The sequence below is a fragment of the Salminus brasiliensis genome, chromosome 14 (genome assembly GCF_030463535.1).
Source record: "Salminus brasiliensis chromosome 14, fSalBra1.hap2, whole genome shotgun sequence".
Lineage (NCBI taxonomy): Eukaryota > Metazoa > Chordata > Actinopteri > Characiformes > Bryconidae > Salminus > Salminus brasiliensis.
In genome coordinates, this window is record NC_132891.1 from 4,668,879 (window position 1) to 4,681,317 (window position 12,439).

A 12,439-nucleotide genomic window follows, 5' to 3' on the forward strand; every position below is an offset into this window, starting at 1 on the left:
TTGGAGATTCTTTAGCATTGAAGAGCTTTAGTGAAGTGAAGGATGTTCATCACCAACTCATCCCAAAAGTATTGGATGGAGCTCCAACTATCATTCCAGAGAACACAGTTCTTCCACTGCTCCACAGCTCAATGCTGGGGGGCTTTATACTCCTCTAGCCCACACCTGGCATTAGGCAGCATGGTACCATTAGGTTCATGTTTCTTATCTGCTCCAGAGTGTCCTATTCTATTGGTGGTACTTGTCTACAGAGACTAGGCAAGCTGTGTGCGAGCTCTGTGTCAGCAATAGTAACTGAATGCGTTCATTAGAAGGGGTGTCCACAAACATTTGGACATTTAGTGTATAAAAGCAGAAAATAACTTGAACCCATTTTCACGTGGGGCTGCTTCTAGTAGAGATCCTTCATGATCTCCTTGAACAGAGGGTGAAGACACATGTCCTGTTCGGCCTTCTCCAGCAGGTTGATGATGCGGACGTGGTCAGCCACCAGGGGCCGGAGGTCCGTCATCTTCTGCAGCAGTTTGGCAAAAAGGTGAGGGGAGTCTGGGTGAAGGGCTTTAAGCTGGAGCTCCAGAGCCAGCAGAACCTCATCCTGGAGCACCTCAATAGCTTTTGCATTCACCAACCCTGGTCTGTCTGCAAGTGGGGAAACAAAGTGGAGGACTTTAGGGACATGGAACTGCTGGCAATTTTAATATGTGATCAGCCATATAATTAAAACCTCTACCTCTATACCTGTCTGTACTGTGTGGGACCTCCTTGCACCACCAAAACATCTCTGACAAGTTGAGGCATGGACTCCACAAGACCTCAGAAGGTACTGTGCAGTGTCTGGCACCAACACCCTAGCAGTGAGGTGAACTGGGGCCTTCATAGATGGCATCAGGGAGTATTCACGTCACCTGTCAGTGGTTTTAATGTTATGGCTGATGGTTTAGGTACTTTTGGAAGAAGGGTTAGGCTGCTCCTACCACAGTATATGATCATTAAGTCCATCTACCTTACTGATGTGCAATGAGTGAGTGATTGTAGCCCACCTGCTGCCCACTAGTCCACTCATCATGGGTCAGTTACTGACCACAAGGCTGCTGTTGGTAAGATATCACACCAAGTAACCATCATTTTTGTGGTCTGAAGCTGACCGCTGACGAAAGCCTAGAGGATAGCCGGCACGGACTCTGCGTCAACAGATGAGCTCCATTCTGTAGCTGTACACCAGCAGGGTGGAGCTATATAGCAGGGTTTCCAATAAAGTGGCCAGTGTATGTAGACCTGTGTACCAACAAGCCAGCAAGCTTTTACCTCCACAAAGGATGAGGGTAGCGATGAACAGTGCCAGGTCGCAGTCCTCCAGCTCCAGGGTGTTGAACTTCGTTGAAAACTCAAACTTGGGCTCCATCATGTCACAGAAGGGCTTCCTCAAGCTCTTCAGGAACTCTCGTGTTAGGAAGATCTTGCCGCAGCCCATCAGGATCCCGTCCTTATTGGTGAGGTTCACCAGGCGGATGATCAACACTTCGATGACGCTGTACTTCAGCATGGTCACCTGGTCGTTTATGTCCAAGTCCGTAAAACCCGGTATGCTCTTGGCGAACTCTGTCACCTGCTGGACTCCTTCGGCCTGACGGAACTGGACCTGACGGAAGAAGGACAGCTCCATCTCCCTGGTAGGCTCTGGGCTCGGGGAAGGGGCTGCAGGGGGCCGCATGGCGTTTAGAAGCTGTTGCCCGACTGTCAACGATGTCATGTCATGGATGATGAAAGGCTGTGGGAAGAAAGTGACGTTACTATTACTACCACTACTACTCTGAGCAGTGAAAGCCATGGTGGAACCGATCTGTAAAGAACCATGTTATTCATGGAGATTAGTGTGAGGGTGAAGAACCTTTTCAAGGTTTACAGATGAAAGGTTTTATGGCATCGTTCGAAGAACCTACTGAAGAACCTTTATTTTGAAAGGGGCTAGATGTTCTTCTCCAGACCGGCTTATGGTACATAAAGAGGCACGTCTGCTGTTGGACGGCCTGTCAGAAGGACTCTGATTGGTGTAGAGTGTTGCAACAATCTGGAATACCATAGCAACTGCGGAGGAACCACTTCTCAACAACATGGCAACAATGTGGGGATACCATTGCAACTGCAGATCAACCGCTTGTCAACAACACAGCACTCTCTGGCAACCACTTTGCAACCAACTCGCACACACCTAGTTAACCCCATTGCAACAATCTGGAAAGCCATGACAACTGCTTAGCAATTACTTATCAACAACATAGAAACAATGTGGGATACCATAGCGACTGCATAGCAACTCTGTGGCAAACGCTTTGCAACCAACTAGCACACACATAGTAACCCCACTGCAACAGTCTGGAATACCATGGCTACTGCTTAGCAATTACTTAACAACATAGCAACAATGTGGGATACCATAGCGACGGCGTAGCAGCCACTTAGCAACAACATAGCAACTGCCTAGCAACTCTGTGGCAAACACTTTGCAACCAACTAGCACACACCTAGTAACCCCACTGCAACAATTTGGAATACCATGGCAACTGCCTGGCAACCATTTGTCAACAACAACATAACAATGTGGGATACCATAGCAACTGCCTAGCAACCACTTATTAACAGAAATGGAAGAGTACATCCTCCCAGTGTCGGGAGCATTACATATTGGGGGGGGGGGGGTATGTTGGGTACAAATTAATGTTTTTTTTTTATTAATACTGTTACTACTACTTCTAATATGCATAATAATGATACATTAATTAAATTGTATTTATGGTGAAATAAAAAGAAAAATCATACGTTTGAATCCTTTCATTGCTTCCGGGCGCATAAATGGACGTCCTGCATTATGGGCAAGCTATTTCCTCAGACAGTCACAATGTTTAATGACTTAGTTGGGACACGCTGTAATTGCTATAGAGACCAATTCCTAAACCACCCAAATTAAGGATTTTAAAAGAGTATCCAGACGCCCCTTCTAACTGATCATTTTTTTACAGTGCAATATTTCCATTAATCAAATGTAAAGTGGAAGTCTTCCACCACCCTATTAATATCCTTAATTTGGGAATATGCATGGATACTTTTGGACAAACAGGGTCCTGGACTAGGATTAAGCCTAATTGTGGACTACAGTTTCCTTTAAATGGATAATCCCTCTTCAGAGTGCCATGTAGGCAGGGCTGGGACTAGGCCTGACCACCAAACCAACCTGTAGTAAGTATCCAGTAGATGAACCTGGACCTTACCGTATATTCATTATCCTTCCCTGCTAGGATGGTCCGGGCCTTGTTTTTGTTGAGGGGAAAGTATTTGAGGTAGGACTCATATAAGTGCTTGGCAAGAGCCTGCAGCTTCGCTGACTCGGGGTCCAGCTGGCCCAGGTCTGTGTGGAATTCTGCTTTCAGCCTGTCCCTCTCCGCTAGAGGAGTTCGCCCAAAACGAATAGCTATGGGGGAAAAGAGAGAGATGGAGGTTAACAAAGCCTCACTGGCCATCTGTTAAAACACACCTTTGTGGAAGGGATGCATTCTCTGCAGGCTGTTTTTCAGGAAGCCACCTGGGATAACATAGCAACTGCCTAGCAACCAGCTTACAATGCCCTAGGGACCACAAAGCAACTCCATCGCTACCACTTAGGATATTAAAACAACTGCTTTAGCAGTCAACTTGCAACACCCTAGAGGCACTGAGCAGCATCATAGCAAACCCATAGCAACAGCATGGGATGGCATAGCAACTGCTTAGCAAGCCCCTGGGAACCAGTAAGAATTTCTGTAGCCACCACTTTACAACCAACTAGCAGCCACCTCGCAACCCCTTTGGATCAATCTGGAATACCATAGCAACTGCGGAGGAACCACTTATCAACAGCATAGCAACAATGTGGGATACCATAGCAACTGCCTAGCAACCTCTTATCAACAACATAGCAACTGCCTAGCAACTCTGTGGCAAGCACTTTGCAACCAACTAGCACACACCTAGTAACCTCACTGCAACAATCTGGAATACCATAGCAACTGCGTAGCAACGACTTATCAACAACATAGCAACTGCCTAGCAACTCTGTGGCAACCACTTTGCAACCAACTAGCACACACCTAGTAACCTCACTGCAACAATCTGGAGTACCATAGCAACTGCCTGGCGACCACTTATAAACAACATAGCAACTGCCTAGCAACTCTGTGGCAACCAGTTTGCAACCAACTAGCACACACCTAGTAACCTCACTGCAACAATCTGGAGTACCATAGCAACTGCCTGGCGACCACTTATAAACAACATAGCAACTGCCTAGCAACTCTGTGGCAACCACTTTGCAACCAACTAGCACACACCTAGTAACCTCACTGCAACAATCTGGATTACCATAGCAACTGCCTGGCGACCACTTATAAACAACATAGCAACTGCCTAGCAACCATAGAGTAATATTACAGGATTTTACACAAATATGACTCTATCAAGAGCGTTTTTCCAGCTAATTTTGGACCATCTATTCTGATCCTCTTGCCATAAAATTGTTAAACATTATAAAGAGAAACATTTTTAAAAAGTGTCAAAATGTAAAAGAAATAAACAATTTAATTTACACAATTAATGATACTATTAGGTATAACTGTGTTGATGTGATGCTCTGTATTCTCTACATGCTCTAGATAGCCCTGTGCACATCACACATCACGTAAAGCACCTTATTCAGGGTATCTACAGCCTAGACATTCCTAATGCAGAGTAACCTGGCCATCAATATACCTTCACTGAAGACATATCTACTGTCAGCTTCTGCTCATTGACACCTACCAGTATGTGACATTCCTGCTACTACACACTTCTTGAAGCGACAGAACTGACACTTGTTCCGACTCCTTTTGTGGATGCGACAGTTCAGACCACAGTATTTATACATCAGCTTCAGCTGAACCGTTCTCCGGAAGAAGCCCTGGAAGAGAGCATGAGGAAATTCAAAGATCTTATAATCAGCAACAACATCAGATGAGTAAAAGTAAGCTAATGATCACCAAACCAAAACTTACACCCCAAATGCCCAAATGTTTGTGGACACCCCTTTTAATGAATGCGTTCAGCTACTTTACACAGCTTAAACAACTTGCACAGCTGTTCTAGTCCCTGTAGAGAAGTACATGCCAGTATAATAGGACTCTCTGGAGCAAATAAATAAACCATGCTGCATAATGTCAGGTGTGGGCTAGAGGGGTATAAAGCCCCCCAGCATTGAGGAGCTGTGGAGCAGTGGAAGAACTGTGTTCTTTAGAATGATGGATGGTTGGTGCTTCATCCAATACTCCGAGAAGTGACCATCCAACATTCAGACCTAACTAACTAACTAACGTTCTTTTTGTCGCTGAATGCAATCAAATCCTCACAGCAATCTAGTAGAAAGCCTTTTTCCTGGACAGTAGAGACAGTATTTCAACAAAAGCAGGAGAAACTGTTCTTAATACTCCAGATTTTGGAGGAAACAGTGAATGAGCAGGTGTCCCAATACTTTTGTCCAAATAGTGTACTTCAAAACGCTGAACTTTCCAATCATAATTCGTACTACAGATCACAAGTCTTAATATTTACAGTCATTTGTTTAATCAGAAAGTCACAAGTCACAGATTTAGGGCTGGTATTACCTTGCAACCTTCACACACATGGACTCCGTAGTGGTACCCAGAGGCCTTATCCCCACATACTCTGCACTCAATGTTTTGCAAAGCACTGGACACGTCGTTGTGGAGTTTTGCATAGGAAAAACAGCTTGCTGGAAGCTTTGGGACCACTTGACTGGAACCTGCACAAGGCAAAACAGTACAGATAAGGCAGCGCTGTTAACTTCTAGAACACTAGTGGAACCATTTTTAGTACTTCCAGCATCTATCAGCACAGGAACGGAGGTTTCTAAGGCTTGGTTCCTCTCTTTTTGGATCTGTTCAGCCTAAAAGGAAAAGCTAGAGCAGCAAAGAAGATCAACCAACACAATCAGAATAGGAAAATCCCGGTCATGCTGCTAGCCATCGGCAGCCGGAACCCAGAGAGAGCACAATTGGCCTTGCTCTCTCCAGGGTGGGTAGATGGCACTTTCTCCCCACATCACTTCAGAGCAATGCTGGGCGTCGCATCAGAGCCGGTGCTTCGGTGGCAGTTCGGAAAAAGAGGCGCTGGCTGGCTTCGCGTTGGTCGGAGGAGACGCATGTCGGTCTTCACCCTCCCGGTGTCGGGAGCATTGTGTGTGATAGAGGGAGAATTTGTATGGGTGGGGAAATTGGCGATCCAAACTAAGGGGGGAAATGGATTTAGAAAAATGGAGAAATCTGACTGTCTGAAGCTTAAACAGTTCCCAGGATTGCTGGGGTGTTGTTAGATGGCTGTTATGGCTTCTTAGGCAACTAGCAGTGCTTCACTAATTACTAGAATCTAAAAGACACCTCAAACTAGATGCTGCCAAATACAAAAGGTCAGTGTGGAGACCTAGATACACAATCCTCAACGTACTACGCTTTGCCTGAATGTCAGACAGATCAAGTAAGACATGAGTACAATCATAAGTCTTTAATATGTGCAAGATAAGTGCTGAAGCTCAGAAGAGGAGGGTCTTCAGTCTGGGTTTGAAGACAGTGAGCGTTGGACTCTCTGGACTGGTGCAGGACAGAAAAAAGTCTGGACGCTCGTCTTCTGTGGATCTTAAAGGATGGCGGGCCGAGCCGTACTTGAAGCTGGAAGGGCTCTTGGTGCAGATCGGCTTTTGACCATCGCCATCAAGTACGGAGGTGCTGGCTGGTCCAGTCTTGGCTTTGTAGGCCAGAGTCAGGGGTCTGAAGCATTGAAGACGAGTCGTGGCACCATGGCATTCGGGATCAGCTGCAGGGGTCTGATGCTGCGCATAGGAAGAGACCAGCCAGCAGGGAGATGCAGTGGTTGATCTAGAAATGACGAGAGATTGAACAACCTGGGTGACCTCTATGGAGAGGAAAGGTCGAATTATCTGGATGATGTAAAGGAGGAATCTGCATGACCAAGTCAGGTTTACAAAGAGAGCAGGTCATCCACAACAGCACCAAGGGTTTGTACTACTGCAGAGGGAGGTTGCTATGGTTCTTTCAGTAGCTGTAGGTTGTTGCTAGTGTACTATTAAGTAGTTACTTTGGTTCAAAGGTGTCAAGTAAGAAGTAAAGAGACTTTGTTATCTTACTTAAGCAGAAATGTTGGTTATCTAAACTTTATTTATTTATTATTATTATTTATAAGAGAGCTGCAGTGAAACGTCCCGACTGAGCCCCACCTTTACATTCCAATAAAGCTTATTGATCACACGCCTCTGAAGTCTGACTTTCTGCAGCTTTACAGAACTTCTAGACAACGACTCCTCATATTTTCCTCCATGAAGCTCATGTTAATGCTCAGTAGAGCACAGAGACGCTCCTTTAATAGAGCTGATATTACTGAAATGCTTCATTTTCAATGGGCAGATCTGCAGCTGAAACAGGAGCCTAGTGCAGCCCAACATTTTTAACATCAACATTTTAATAGATCATTCTCATTATGACTTTTAGAGAAATGGGGTTTTGGGGGGGGGGGTAGTGCACTATAGACCCCTGTGGCGCGGCCTAAGCTTTCGGCCTTCGTTTTCCTTCCATTACTTTTACTTTTCTACTTGAAGTCGTTCTGAAACCAGTACTTTTACACTTTTACTGGAGTAAAAAGCTTCAGTTGATACTTCAGCTTCTATAGAAGTCTTTTAAACCCTCGTATCTCCACTCACTTCTACCTGAGGAATGAATGTCAATACTGTATTACACCTTTGCTTTAGTTGCTCTGGTACTTTCAGGTAGTTGCTATGGTACCTTAGGTAGTTCCAGTGCTATCAAGTGGTTCACAGCGTATTCTACACTATTAATAGTTTAAGATCCTTGAGGAACTTTTGGAGGTTCTTCAGTTTGAATTTGGAGGTGCCTTTATAAGGTGCTTTGAGGAACCTTTAAGAAAATTTGTGGGAGGTCTGATGAACACAGTAAGCAGTAATTTAGTATTTAAATAAATTAAATAGAAACCTGTGAGTAGAAGCTCCAACATCACCCCATCATCCTCTTCTCCTGAGTGTCTTATCACATTTATGAATACATATTTTTAATCTTGCAAATTACCCGGAATACTTTGGCACATCTTAAACTCCAGGCAGGCTTTCAGGGACAGCTGGCAGCCTGCCAACTTCAGATAAGCAAGCCTTTCTTAGAAAAGCATAATCTTCATCTCCAACGAAGATGAGCACCTTCATATCCTGCAGTGAGTGTCCAGAATCATCAGCAGTGCAGGACGGAGCGACATACAAAGTTTCAGAGCTGGGCATTAACCAGCTGGACAGATGAGGTCAGTGCTGTTTCAGCATGACACAGTGGTTTTAGTGACTGACTTAGCGCTGACCCAAGGTCTCAGAGAGCAGTGGTTGAAATGGTGGACTGAGAAAGTCATGGTGGTGCAATCCACAAAGCTCTCCAGAGGTCTCGGTTTCTCATGGAAAGGTTTAATGACCATCTACACTCCTAAAAACATGGGTGCTTAAGCGACTCCATAGAAGAACGAGTTTTGGTTCCATGAAGAGATGTAAGAGGGTAAAGAACCTGTACATCAAATGATGGTTCAAAAGCGCATGGTTCTTTATGGAATCAACAGAGGGTCTTCAAAGGGGGCTTTAGTCTACTCTTGCCCTGCAAACGGCACAATTTACCTGGGCTCTGTGGCGTGACGGATAGTGCATTCTAGCTGCCTTAGTAAGGGAATTGAAAGGTTGTGGGTTTGAGTCCCACCAGAGTCCTCAGGCTATCGATTTCTTGCAAATCTAGGTGTTCTCTGTTCCACCATTGTTGTGTGCCACCAATTTCCTTCCTTTTATGAATCATTTTTGGTGACCCAGTGCCCACTGCAGCTTCATCTTTCCATTCCTAGCTGACAGAAGTGGACCCTGACTTGGTCATCTGCTGTTGTAGCCAATCCACCTCTTGGACATGTTGTTGCTTTTCTGTCAGCTCCAACCAGCCTGGCCATTCTCTGTTGACCTCTCTTGTCAACAAGATGCTAATAAATCCCAGATCAGCAGTCCTAGAACTTCTCAAACACAGCCTGTCCAACACTAACAATCATTGCCATGCTCAAACTCACATTTTTGATCCCCATTCGGATGCTGATGAGAACATCCTACACACTGTAAGAAGTGGAGGATCAAACAATGGTCCATTTAACCACTTAAAACACAGATGGACCGCCAGAGGCCCAAAAGTGTTTGGACAAACCTCAACCAGAGAACAGCCCCACCAGTTTTCACAGAAGTCCCTGCAATTACTGAGTAATAAACTTTAGCCTTTCTGCTTTAAAGGGCTGACTCTCGTTTTATTGGTCGCCTTGTTAAAAAAAATGACTCATGATGAGCTGAGGTTTTCTGTTTTCGTCCTCAGACGGTGATCATGGCTATGCATCGCATCAGTGCTGGGTTCAGGTCCATCACTGGAGTGACACATGATGGGCAGAGTTTTTCAGCTGGAGTTGAGCATGTTTAAACTGGAAAGGGCAGCAGCCTCGGCTATTGATTACAACACAACCTGAAACATTTTAATGCTATTATTTATGCTTTGCTATTAATGATTGGTACATGCTTTAGAAAAAAAGATTCTGTACTCTGACATTTATAATAATGTCAGAGTAATAATATATTATTATAATAATATAATTCAGACAAAATTGGAATCAGCCAATCATAGGTTAAAAACATTGTATTCCAACCAGGACAATTGCAATCATGCATCTGTAGTTTGCCAGCTAATGGAGTTATGTAATAACTGAAAGTTTGGGAGAAAGACCACCCCCAAACTCCTCCCCTCCAGTACTACCTTTCGTTCTTGTGATGAAAAATTACACCTCACCGCCACCCCTGCTCCTCCTGATGATCCAATTATACTCAACCTCTACCTGGCAAGGGGGGGTCTGGCTTCGGGTTCCATCCGCTCGAAGCCCCCCAGAACTCCAGCCCAAATTTCTCGTTCTCTTTCCTTGCCTCAACTAGCGTGGTCCGCACTCACAAACTACACGTTAGCTAACTGGCCTGAGAGTTGGCCTGAGAGTTTTTCCACAAAGGAATGCCAGGAATATTCTTTCCAAAACAGCAAACCCCCTTTCTGAAAAGTGACTCACACAAGTACCAAACATCAGAACCATCTTAGACATAAAGATGACGCTAAGCTTTACATACTGTCTGCTTTTGTCCTGAGGCGGTGATCGTGGCTATGCGTCGCATCAGTGCTGGGTCCAGGTCCATCACTGGAGTCCCCATCAGAAGTCCTCAAAAAATCCAGCGTTGGAAAAGAAGTCCCATCAAACTCATATGTGAGGGCCTCCTCCAGTCCGAGCTGACTGAGTCCGAAACTCATGTTCCACGCTTCTGCATGACCGGCCTCCGAAGACATTGTTCAACAAGGAGAAACACTGACCATAACAAAGTGTGTTTCTTCAGTGGTGGATCCTCAACATGGTCAGGAAGAAGTAAATGATTCACAACGTTTGCTGAGTTTTAATGACTCCACCTCACCGGATGATCTCAAAGGTCTGCTTTTCAAACATTAACCATGGTCAGATTACATGTCAACGTAAATCCTAATTGGATTAAGAGTGTCAGTGGTCATACAGGTCAGCTGATGTCTAAAACCTACAAGGACACTAATTTAGTTGTATACACGAGGACATTACACTGCTTAGTGGGCAGTGGTGGCAGTGGTGGCTCAGCGGTTAGAGCGCCGGGATATCGATAACAGGGTTGTGGGTTCGATTCCCAGGCTCGGCAAGCTGCCACTGTTGGGCCCTTAAGCAAGGCCCTTTACCCTCTCTGCTCCCCGGGCGCTGGAGTTGGCTGCCCACCGCTCTGTGTGTGTGTGTGTGTGTACTCACTGCCCCTAACACATGTGTGTGTGAGTGTGTGTATAGTGACAAATACGTGCACCTTTATCCTTTATCAAGCCTGAAAATACAGTCCAGTGCACTTCAGTGCGTGGTTGGTGTGGCGCAACAGATTACACCACTACCTGCCAGTGAGCTGCCTCACCATGTGGGGGTTCTGGGGTTCGAGTCCCAGTCTGGGTGACTGTGCTGCGCTACACCAATAAGAGTCCTTGGGCAAGACTCCTAACACTACACTGACCCACCTCTGTAATATAAGAACCTTGTAAGTCGCTCTGGATGAGAGCGTCAGCTAAATGCCATAAATGTAAATGTACAGAGAACAGCCGAACAACAGCAAACTCATGGAATAATGAATCTGTAGGGTCTGTGGACCTGCTCCTCTTTTGAGCTGAATGGAGGGGTTCACTTCCTGAGCTGGTTGAGAACTTCCTGTGACTGCAGGCTGTGTTATTAATTGTCACAATTAATAATTCTATGAATTACTCCAATCAGTACTGTCTGTCCATGTTGCTTAATTAAGCATTCTCGTTCCCCAACCCCCCCTCCCGGAATATCTTCCTCGCGGATACGGACCACACGCCCAGTGACGTTCGACATTGGGAGGAGTTTCAGTCGTACTGGGAGGAATTCTGGTGGCCAAATGTAGCTTGGGCAACATTCAGACAGCAGGTAAAGTCATCTCAGTGTGATTGGATTTCACATTCATTTAATGTCAGCATCATTCTGTGTGTGAACTTATACAGCTTTAAATGTGTCTGCTTAAGCCCCGCCCTCTCACCACCACTATTGATCCGTATGTACCAGCATCTACATGCATCAACCAGGGGTCAAACAGCTTCCCACCACAGCCGCTTGGCCACAGCTTAAAGAAAGCTAAACGCAAATGTAAACAAGCACAAATCAGTTTGACTTTAACTGACTTTTTATTGTTTTATTTATCTTCTTTCGGGCTGAGGCTCTTCTCATCCCTTTTTGTTCTGCCAAAACAGCTCGTCAAACTATAGAGCTCTATAGTTTGGCTCGGTGTCTACAGTAACTTCAGCAAAACACTCAAATGATAAACCATCTACCGCTCGAATCAACAGACTCCAAACTACCTGTATTTGCCTTTCTGTCTATATATCTGTCTGTCTGTCTGTCTATAGGTCTATCTATCTACAGTATACGTTTGTCTGTCTGTCTATCTACTATATATATATATATATATATATGTCTTTCTGTGTGTCTCTCTGTCTGTCTATATATCCGGCTGCCTATCTATCTATTTACAGTGTGTTTGCCTGTCTATCTACAATATATGTCTATCTATCTATCTATCTATCTATCTATCTATATACAGTGGGGAAAAAAAGTATTTAGTCAGTCACCAATTGTGCAAGTTCTCCCACTTAAAAAGATGAGAGAGGCTGTAATTGACATCATAGGTAGAGCTCAACTATGAGAGACAAAATGAGAAAAAAGATTC

At 44.9% G+C, this 12,439-nt stretch overlaps 1 pseudogene; it reads right to left on the reverse strand.

Annotated features, from left to right (window-relative positions):
- Positions 1-391: 391 nt before the first annotated feature.
- Positions 392-10,511, reverse strand: LOC140576625 (peroxisome proliferator-activated receptor gamma-like; annotated as a pseudogene).
- Positions 10,512-12,439: the final 1,928 nt, after the last annotated feature.